The sequence below is a fragment of the Phyllobates terribilis genome, unplaced genomic scaffold (genome assembly GCF_046119375.1).
Source record: "Phyllobates terribilis strain yellow unplaced genomic scaffold, ASM4611937v1 Scaffold_8__6_contigs__length_399053987, whole genome shotgun sequence".
Lineage (NCBI taxonomy): Eukaryota > Metazoa > Chordata > Amphibia > Anura > Dendrobatidae > Phyllobates > Phyllobates terribilis.
In genome coordinates, this window is record NW_027362768.1 from 337,734,803 (window position 1) to 337,746,183 (window position 11,381).

Sequence of the window (11,381 nt, forward strand, 5' to 3'; positions counted from 1 at the left end):
TGTTTTGGGAGCAGACACAAGCAATGACCAGTGGAGCACTTAGTATTACCAAAAGTGTTAATCTAGATACAACATTACTTGTACGATGGGAGAATTCAGGGGAGGTCAAGCCGAACGCTACAAACATTGCCATCCGTGATACAAAGAGATTGTTGCAAAACATAAAACCACATTATTACCAGGCTAGTCTATGCATGCTAGAATAGCACCTACTACGTACAGATGGAATAAGGAGGAACTGGCCAAGATGACAATGTTCTACTCTTGTGAAGACCTTACTCGGATCCTAAACACGCTTTATCAAGACAATGAATTCCAAAGGATTTTCCACTCGTCGGTTCATGCACGTGGTAGTGTCCTCTGCCACAGGGTGATGCGATGAAGATGTGGATTTAGAGCCTGAAAACAGGGTTGAAGGTCCAACACAACAAGCTGATTTATTAACCCTGAAGTTGGTGGTTACAACTCAAAAGGGGGTTGGTTGTAACAATGTATTATCTATCCACCAGTTAGGTCATAAGTTGCCGATCACTGATGTTCTGACCATTGAAGAACAGAGCTCTGGAGTCCCCCATATGAATGGAGAAGTTGTTGCACTTGCACAATGACGTTACATTCAAATTTTAAGGGACTCATGTAGATAGCCAAGCGCTGTACTCGGCTGTCATCTCCATCCCATAAACAATGAAAGGAGCAGTGGTATAAACACTCGATTGCTCAGTTCAAACACTGGATTAGTGGAGGTTCCAGCAGTCGGAGCTCCAGGGATCGGCAACTTATCACCAGTTTTGCAATTTCCACCAATGCTGGATCAAGAGGACACTGTTGAACCTATGTTACACTGGGGAACCCAACCATGTGTGACGCCTCCTCGCTCGATAGCCCTACCCTGAGAGATGGGGGGTACTCGGAACCGGGTCAGATGTTGGGGGTTGCAGTCGCGGCCTAGGCCCGGCACGTGCCCAGGGTCGTCACATCAAAAATAAGGGGCTAGGAGGGACGGTGGTAATCGAGTGGATTCAATGACTACGCCACCTGTGGTGCCTGGTGATTCGCCACCAGCGCTGCGGCAGTCCTCTGAGGCGGGATGTCGTGGCAGCAGCAGATGGTACTACTCCCCACAGGCGGAGCAGGGCCTCAGGGCAGAGAAGGCAGATCAGGGGAGTCGTAGTGGGTGGTGTGATGTGGTGCCGCGCTGAAATAAAGGACCGGAGGCACGGATGAAGTCTTCCAAGCTTTACTCACGAAGTTAGGCGTCAGCTGCAAGGCTTCTCCTCGCTCCTCACGGCGCGCTGCGGCCACCAGGAAAGGGGGTTCAACACACTCCGGGTAGTTCGGGTGCAAGAATCAGGACCCCCCCGCACCAGGGTGTTCCTAGACTTTCCCACTAGGTCCTATCCTGTCCGTATGTAGTGCGTATTGTAAGGCTGGGTCTGCCTCTGGCTATACACAGAACAAGGATACGGGTGGCGTATGCCGCTCCGTCCATTACCCGGTGGGATCCCCTAAGCCTCCGGAGCTTCTCCGACTAAGAAGTGAAGTAGCAGAGTCAGATATCGGGGGCCGGTCCCCTCTTGCAGCAGGAGTCCCTCTGGCTTGGCCAGAATAAAGAGGACAGGTGGCGTATGCCGCTCCGTCTGTATCCCCCAGGGATCCTTTTGCCTGTGGTGCTTGTCTCCTCTGCTCCCCTCCAGGCCTTCTTAGGTAGGGACCTTGACCGGGTAGAGACAACCGTTAACTCTAGCCCGCTCCTCGCCTCAAGGCCAGAGCACAAGGACCATGTATCTTCAATCAGCTGCAGGTTCCACCGGAAAGCCACGTTCAGTGAAGAAGACCACAATCAAAGACCTTGAACCTAAGATGGCCGTTGATTAAATATGAAATGAATAAGTGTAACCTAAAAGTGCGTCCTCCACCCTCACCCACTACATGGTTCCCCCTATCTTTGGTTCCCCCCATCTCCTCTATCCCGGACCGGCGCAGCACCCTGGTGCATTTAGGCCCCCTACAGGACTGGAGTGGTGTAGTGTTGAGTGATGTGGTGGGGTCCTGACAGGTGCTCCATCCTTACCTCGGCGAGGAGATACCACACCTCATCTGAGGTGCAGTACCCCTGTGGCGACTGAACCCTCAGGGGCACCACATTCCCCCCTGGTGAAACACAGCACATCCGCGGGCTGCAAAGAGAGCAAAGCATTGGTACAGACTTTTTAAATTTTTGCATAACAGTAAAACTATCTTCCCTTTATGGGAGGTTCAATTCTTGAACGTTGCATATTAAATAGTACAAAAGTATAAAACATCAAAGAGACATTATGCAAGTAGACAGATCAGTAGAAAATACAGTAGAAAGAGAGTCAGTTCAGCAGCATGAGGGACCTGTCCCAAACACTCAACGTGGGCCCTGGTGTGGCTGCAGGGCATGGAGATCCTGAGTTGAACCTCCATTAGAGCCACTCCAGACAGGTTTTGCTTCTGAGGTCTGAGGTAGAAGTAGAAGCGGTTTTGCATAAAACCAATAGGGAGCACCTAAATAGATGCAAAACTATTTTACAGTAAAGAGTCTGTCTACTGCTAAAGTCCGCAGGGACAAATGTCTCTTTAAACCGGGAGGAAAAACAACATAATAACTTAAAACAGTAACTTAGTCAACAGGGAGGTACAACCTCCGGGGCTGTTCAGAAGCGGTATCCCCACTTGGGAAAAGGCTCATTCTTGCCAACTGAGCCTGACCGGTCCCCCGTGGGCAGGTGAGTGGGGGCATCCCCTTTGAACACCCTGTGGACGTCCAGGGCGTACCACCCACGCTCCCCGTGGTGGCGGGTGTAGGACACCAAGTCGCACGGGTAGAGGTTCCGGTCAGGGTGGCCTTGCTCCAGTTGCGGCTCAACGTCCCGCCAATTCACAAAACGTCTCGGTGGAACTGGGGGCTGCGAATGAAGCCCCATCCGGCCTCCTGGTGGAATCGGACTATTAGGCCCTCCTCCCGGGGGCTTGGACAGGCGGCCTCTACCTGGCGGGCCTGCGACTTTGCGGCCTTGGTTCACACCTCCAGGCGCTCGCAGCGGACCTCCTTCTGGTGTCGCTCCCTATCGAATTGGAGGAGCTGCTCACGGCACGTATCTTCCCTCCTCCGCGCTTCAGCCTTGGTCTCCAGGGGGAAGCCCATCAGGTCCCCCCCTGGTTGTCCCAGGCCATCTCTTCAGCCGCCGGGCAGGCGACCGGGGGCGCGGGTAGCGGCGTCAGCAGGGGTTGCTGCTGGTCCTCGACCAGTACGGACCAGTCCGGGTTGGGGCTGGTGGTATCCCCAGTAAGGGCAGGATCCTGCTGACCGGCAGTCGGGAGGCATAGCAGGCCTCCGGCAGTGACGGTCACTTGGGCCTCTAGCTCCGGAACTGAGAGCTGCTGCCAGACAACGGCGCCCGGGACAGGGGTGCCGGCATCAGATCCAGTAGGGCCTCTGTGCGTCTGGCGCCTGGGACGGGGATTTCTAGCTTACCCGCTCCTGAGCTGCACGAGGCCTCCGGGGTTTCCTCCTCCTGGGCTGCTGCTCCAATATTTAGGCTTGCAGAACCTTGGCGGCAGGACCGGATCTTTTGCAACAGCTCCTCTCGCCATGCTGCGGACACCGATCGCTGTGCCTGTTCATCCCTCCAGGTCAGGTCCTGTGTCTCTCCACGGAGGAACTCTGCCTCCTCCGGGGTTAGGTATATTCCTCCCAAGCCTTGGAAGGTAGCAGCTCGTGGGCCAGCATTGGAGGGCTTGGAACGACTCTCCTCGGTGGCGTCCATCACTGCTGCAGGGTGAGGTGAGTCTGGGATGGTTGCGGCCACACCTCCTTGTTGCTCTCATCTCCTCCTCTTTTCGAGGCGGCTCCAGGGCGGCTGGCTGACGGGCACTCCCAGGGACATCCCATCCGTTTTGACGGACATCACTGTGCGGACAGTCTCTGCTGGAAGGGGCGGTCTGCACTTTTGGCGCCATGGGGACCCAGGCCCACGATGGGAGGTGCTGGGTTGCTGTCCTTTCTGCACATAATGGCGTCCATTCTTCTTGGGCGGGCGCCACATGGAATGTGAAACGACAGTCTGTTGTAAAGGCGCGCAGTACCCGGTAGCAATGGGGATAACTTCTTCCATTGCTGCGGGCACGCAATCCTGCCGACTACGCCAGTAAATGTGACGCCTCCTTGCTCGCTAGCCCTACCCTGAGAGATGGGGGGTACTCGGAACCGGGTCAGATGTTGGGGGTTGCAGTCGTGGCCTAGGCCCGGCCCGTGCCCAGGGTCGTCACATCAAAACTAACGGGCTAGGAGGGACGGTGGTAATCGAGAGGATTCAATGACTGCGCCACCTGTGGTGCCTGGTGATTTGCCACCAGCGCAGCGGCAGTCCTCTGAGGCGGGATGTCGTGGCAGCAGCAGATGGTACTACTCCCCACAGGCGGAGCAGGTCCTCAGGGCACAGAAGGCAGATCAGGGGAGTCATAGTGGGTGGTGTGGTGTGGTGCCGCGCTGAAATAAGGGACCAGAGGCACGGATGAAGTCTTCCAAGCTTTACTCACGAAGTTAGGCGTCAGCTGCAAGGCTTCTCCTCGCTCCTCACGGCGCGCTGCGGCCACCAGGAAAGGGGGTTCAACACACTCCGGGTAGTTCGGGTGCAAGAATGAGGACCCCCCGCACCAGAGTGTTCCTAGACTTTCGCACTAGGTCCTCTCCTGTCCGTATGTAGTGCGTTTTGTAAGGCTGGGTCTCCCTCTGGCTATACACAGAACAAGGGTACGGGTGGCGTATGCCACTCCGTCCGTTACCTGGTGGGATCCCCTAAGCCTCCGGAGCTTCTCTGACTAAGACGTGAAGTAGCAGAGTCAGATATCGGGGGCCGGTCCCCTCTTGCAGCAGGAGTCCCTCTGGCTTGGCCAGAATAAAGAGGACAGGTGGCGTATGCCGCTCCGTCTGTATCCCCCTGGGATCCTTTTGCCTGTGGAGCTTGTCTCCTCTGCTCCCCTCCAGGCCGTCTTAGGTAGGGACCTTGACCGGGTAGAGACAACCGTTAACTCTACACGAGGACTGTGTATCTTCAATCAGCTGCAGGTTCCACCGGAAAGCCACATTCAGTGAAGAAGACCACAATCAAAGACCTTGAACCTAAGATGGCCGTTGATTAAATATGAAATGAATAAGTGTAACCTAAAAGTGCATCCTCCACCCTCACCCACTACATGGTTCCCCCTATCTTTGGTTCCCCCCATCTCCTCTATCCCAGACCGGGGCAGCACCCTGGTGCATTTAGGCCCCATACAGGACTGGAGTGGTGTAGTGTTGAGTGATGTGGTGGGGTCCTGACAGGTGCTCCATCCTTACCTCGGAGAGGAGATACCACACCTCATCTGAGGTTCAGTACCCCTGTGGCGACTGAACCCTCAGGGGCGCCACACATGTCTCGGAGGTTGTAAACAACTCTAGGCATATGTTCAACCAATTCCTACTGTTAAGGTCCCTCAAGCCTCCCCCAACAGCACAATACCTATGTGCCACCGGCTCTACACAAAGACAGACGGGACACTAAATGAAGACATCTGTAGGTCTCTAGGCAATGTTGGACTGTCCATGATGCCTACATGAGGACCTTTATTCCCCCCAAAAAGCAATAAATAATACGCCATGCAGGCCCATCTTCTTTACCTCCCAGCAGTCTGGATTCACTTTCCCCTGCTTGTAGCATTAATTGGTGGCAATCAAATAAGTGCTTGTCCAAGTAATGTATCAGCGGACTGTACCCTAGCGGGCGGATCTCTATGATGTTTCATAGAGGACGGCCCCAAGAGAAAAATCCTCCTCTTTAAAGTCCAAATACCCTAATAGGACAGATGGTGAAAATGGGCTTGTTTCAGAAGACTATTCATGATAGATGATGGATTTCTAAAAAGCTCTGTTATTGAACATACTGTGCTGCAAATAAAGAGGACCTGTCATCAGAAGGACTGGGTTAGCAGGTGTCAAGGTGTTCCTGTCATCAGAACGACTGGGTTAGCAGGTGTCAAGGTGTTCCTGTCATCAGAAGGACTGGGTTAACAGGTGTCAAGGTCTTTACACACCCATTGGGCCACGTATTGCTCACTAGCAAGTAGGGAAAACAATATTCAAACAATAATTTTTGGAGATATGACAGGACAGATTGTTAAGATATTGATTTGATGGCACAAAACATGATGTCAGCTCTTTAGAAGGAGGAAACTTGATGACAGGTTCACTTTAAAGACTGTTGCCAACATTTCTGAGAAGGTTTAAGTCCTAACCCCAGCTCCACCACCACTTCGGAGAACCCCTGGCCCACCCTAGAATGCTCACTTTTGGGTGGGGTTTACATAAAAAACATCCAGGGACAGTTAACAAGTATAAGTAATGAGCCATATTTATATTTGGCAGCATTGGAAGCCGATGTGTCCTTCTGCAATCTAATAATCTAGACTATTGGATCATCCGTCATCTGTAGGATTTAGGCAGTAGTGTTGTGCCTAATATAGTTTTGATAGCACCTTTTACCTTTAGATGAGAGTTTCACGTTTGCTGTGGGGGAGTCTTTTCACATGGATATTATTCATTGACTGATTTACAAGCGATAGCTCAGCGCTCATTCCATGGATATATTACACACAACTGTTAGATTCTTGGCTATGAAAATGTACAGATGAATCTGGCGGTTATATTTATTTACAGTTGAAACAGATATTTACAGTTTGTCTCTCTATGGTAACTGAGTGTCATGCAAGTTGTGGGAAAGACTTAGTACAACACAAAGGGAAGAGGGAAAGGGAGGCCAGACACTAGGGAAAGGGAGGGAGTGGAGACCTCCTAGGCTGATTTAATATCATCCTGTCTCCACTAACGTCCCTATATTGATTCTTCACCAATCGCCGCACGCGAACCTCACCCTGTCTTTCCCTGTTGTTTGCCCTGGCTAGGGTAGGGAGGGGATGAGTGCTAGTCAATCCCCACTGAACACTAAAGACAACAAGGGGGGACAAACAAGGGAAAATCACTTAGCTTTAGTCGACTCCAGACCCATGCGCACATGTCCTCTAGCACAAGAGAGGAAGAAGTACTGTTCCTGCTCAAGCCTTCACAAGGAGTAATGAATATCGCCGGCACCTCCCTCTGACACATAGCAGGTATTTATACACCCAGACCAGGGTGTTAATTAGCCGGAGGAAGGTAGCTGCTGGGACCTACAGAGACAGCTTTTAAGAAGTTGTCTGTAACGCCATACGAAGAGATATCCTGCAACCAACTGCAGGGTTACTGCCTGTCACTTCTGACACACCGGTGACACTGAGGGGGAATATTTGTCTCTCTACAGTAATTGGGGGCTAGTATTTGTCTCTCTACAGTAATTGGGCGCAGGTCTGTCTATAGTAAGAGGGGAAGGGTCTTTATCTCGCTACAATAAGTAAAGGGTGGGTCTTTGTCTCTGTACAGTAAGTGGGGGCAGATCTCTGTCTCTCTAGTAAGTTCTGGTGGGTCTTTGTAGCTCTTCACTAAATGGATGCGGTTCTTTGTCTCCACAGTAAGTGGGGTGGCTGTTTGTGTCTTTAGAGTAAGTGGAGCAGGTTTTTGTCTTTCTACAGCAATAAGGGGTGGGTCTATGTCTGTCTACACTGAGTGGGTGGTCTTAGTCTCTGATACTACTCTCCTATCTTTAAACTGCATGGGGGCTTAACAGAGAGGTGGGCTTTCAATTTGGGACAGGAAAGCCACTGGCAAAAGCAATACATGCTGGAAAGTAGTAAAAAGAAAGTATGAGCTGCTATATTGCTGGCAGAATTCCCACTCAAAAGTAGATGGCAGGTTCCAGAGTCTGATCATTGGGACAGGTCCTGGACATGTTAGACTTGTGGGGGATAAGGGGAGTACGTCCATGCTCTTACTCTGGTTTTGGATGGGAAGCTATCATCAGAAAATATTTTACAGTTTAAATCAAGCTTTTATGTGAAATATATATACAGTATTTTTTTAAAATATTTGGCAATTGTGTTTTTTTCCATAATATAAAAAAAAAATCATCCCCAGCTCTGTTGCCTCTGTGTAGAGCAGATCACAGCTAGTAGGCGCTAAGCCGAAACCCCACTTCCTGTGATCCATCTCTGCTTCTCTGTTAATAAGGACAGATGTCACCTGACAATCAGCAGCGGAACAGCAAGTTACAGAGGAGGATTTTTACAGGGGTAAGACGACATTTTCTGTAAATCAAATAATATACAAAATTGCTTTTTAGCACATAGGCTATCAGATAGAGACAATTTTCTTAAACTACTGTGACCATTTAAATCCCAGGTGACATTTTGCTTGATTACACAGATTCTCCTTCCTTTTAGTTTCTATGCAGGCCATACACAAACTGGATCATTACCCCTTCATTAATAACTCCAGCTCCAATTTTAGCTCCTCCTATGCTGACAGCCCCCCGTATGCTTCCTCAGACCCTACAGATCTGGACTACTGGAAATAAACAGTGTACAGTAAGCTCCTTAGCTCCCAGTAGTGGTAGATACAAACAGCAAGAACTTCATCTTTAAAGGGAACCTGTCACCAGGTTTTCCCCATATATAGTACGGCCAGCACTTATAAGCCCTCTGTTAAAGCATTCTAGTGTAATGGGGGCAGGGTGGTAGTCAGTGGCGAGGGATGCTATGGTTTCTGGGGAAATGGGGACACGTGTGTCCCTGGGTGTGTGTGGTGTGCTGGGTTTGGTGGTGGCCTTTACTCACTGTCATGCTCAGTCCTTCTTAGGTGCAGTTCTTCTGAGCCTTGAATAAGAGACGACACAGGTCTTTTAAAAAAACAACACGAACCAGTTTACTTTGCCAGCACGGCCTTGAAGACAGGTAGGATTACAGGTACAATGCAAGTTGCATATAACGGCATTCAAAGATGTTAAAATACAGTCACGGTCCCCACACAGTGCTTCTCACTGTGCAGCAGACCTAGGGGAAAGCTGCCTCTGGACTTTCTTGTAGGGATGCTCCTGCTTTACCCCACGGCTCCCACTGTCTGACTTTAACAGGGACTACCTCGCTTCTGAGGCTCCCTAGTCCTGACATGTCCAATAATGTCTATAGGCTGGAAGAGACCAGAATCTGCAAATTTACTACCTGAGTATGGACTGTATTGTGCCCGTTGCTGTTAATCCTCCATATCTTCCCCACACACCCCAGTCCTTCTTCTCCTCAGACTCTTAGCACGTCTGTCCTTGCTCTATGCTACTCACTAACTAAGATGGCCGAATCTAACTCCCAGAGATCCCTGAGTCTCTAGCTTGTCACTTAGGGAGGCCCCCAAACTAGTTAACCCTGTGTCCCACTGACATAAGGGTAATGTAGTATTAAACAGTACCTCTGCTGCCATCTAATGGCCGTACCTGAAAATAACACATTTTCAGATGACTAAAATATACATAGAATTACTAAAAGAGTACAGTTCCATAGGGGAGTGGAGTAGACATTCTCCACACAGCCCTCACACTAGAATGCTGTATATATGGTATGTCCCAAATCCACTCTGAAAGGCACAAAAAATATATTTTATTATATTCACAAATGGGGAGATCCAGTCCAATGGGCGTCTCTGGTCTTGATCCAGCACCTCCTCTCTTCTTAAAATCGCCATCCTCATTCTTGCTTCGGGTGGATGATGCATCCTACGTCATCCACACAGTGTCCTCCATCGCAGTCTTGCACAGCCACACTTCTCACTATATGTGGGGGAAATCTGGTGACAGGTTCCCTCAATTTTAAAGAGTATTTATTTTTATTTTTTCTAAAGATGTTTTGCAAAAATGTATTTTTCAATATAATAAATAATGATACTGATGCAATAGGTAGCAGAGCTGGTTGTGCTCAGGGTACCAGCCGCAAGTAAATTGTAAGTGAACATTATAAGACTTAATCCCTGTATACTTTTCCTGTATGTATAACTTGCTCACTGGATGTTTCACAGTATATCTAGAAATACATAAGAGATGTACAACACTTGGAAGATTCTGCTGCCCTCTGCTGTTATCACTGCATCTGATAACAGAGGAGCCACCATCATGGCAGAATTATTACCAAGCTGTGCAGTCATGAACTATATACAGTATATATGTTTGCATACATCATTATATACTTAAGCATGGCTCATGATACAGATCTCTAATGCTTATATACAATAAGAAGATTATTCAACTTCTGGCGATCAACTGTAATCCGAAGAGGAACCTGAAAGCAAGTGCTCAGTTTCCCTGCAGCACCCCCAGAGGTGACATCAAGCATTACACATTTTCCAATTAATGATCATCAATATCAAATCAGTAAAAAATAATAGTAAAACCCCCTTAAAGGGACTCTATCAGTAGGATTCCCCACCCAAAAAAATGAAAGTTTTCAAAGTTAAGTCCAGCAATACCTTTACATGTCCAGTCCGTTACTCCAATACTGAGAAATCAGTGTTTGAATTGATATGCAAATAAGGTTGAAGAGCTATGCTTGTTCCAAAGCCTCTGTCACTCCAGCTCTATTCCTTGCCCAGTGCTACCTCCTCATCCTCCTTGAATGACAGCCCCTATGCTGGGTGACTTCTGGCAAAAGAGCCGTCAGTCATGTAGGTGGAGGCGGCGCTGGGCGAGGAATAGAGCTGGAGTGCCAGAGGTTTCAGATCTACCATAGTCTTTCAGCCTCATTTGCATATCAATTCAGAGGCAGATTTCTCAGTAATGGAGGAAAAGACTGGAAATGTAAAGGTATTGCTGGAATGGTCTTTAAAAGAGCTACATGTGGATATAGTTGAGGGGCGAAATCCTGCTGACAAATTCCCTTTAAATCAGCTGAATATATGAAAATGCTTTTCTACACTAAAAAAATTAACTCAAAGAGGTTTTCTGCAGTTATTGCTTCAATTACATATAACATAAGTGAGCTGAACCAGCATGCCCATACAATCATGGCTGTCCAAGCATGGTGGAAGTCCTAGTTTCGCAGCAGCAGAAGATCCACAAGTTGGACACCACTGCCCTCTAGTTTCTTCAGAATTGGCTTCTTTTTTACCTCTGATACAGTGCAGAGCTCTGATCAATAATAGACTTGGTCCGCTGTTGTTTTCCTGCCTCATACTTTACACTTCATCGAAGATCCCTGTGTATTCCCAGTCGTTAAAAATATTTTCTTCAAGTTCTTCAACATTCAACTCTCAAGGACAGAGGAGCGATGGAAGAGGAATTTCACAAGCCTCCGATGAATATTTCATGCTCTAATAAAGCTTCAGAAAGTCTGGGAAAAGTTCTGACTCCTTCTAACTCTTTTTCGTGAAGGATACGTCTGGTTTATAAGCCGATATGACTTACTGGAAA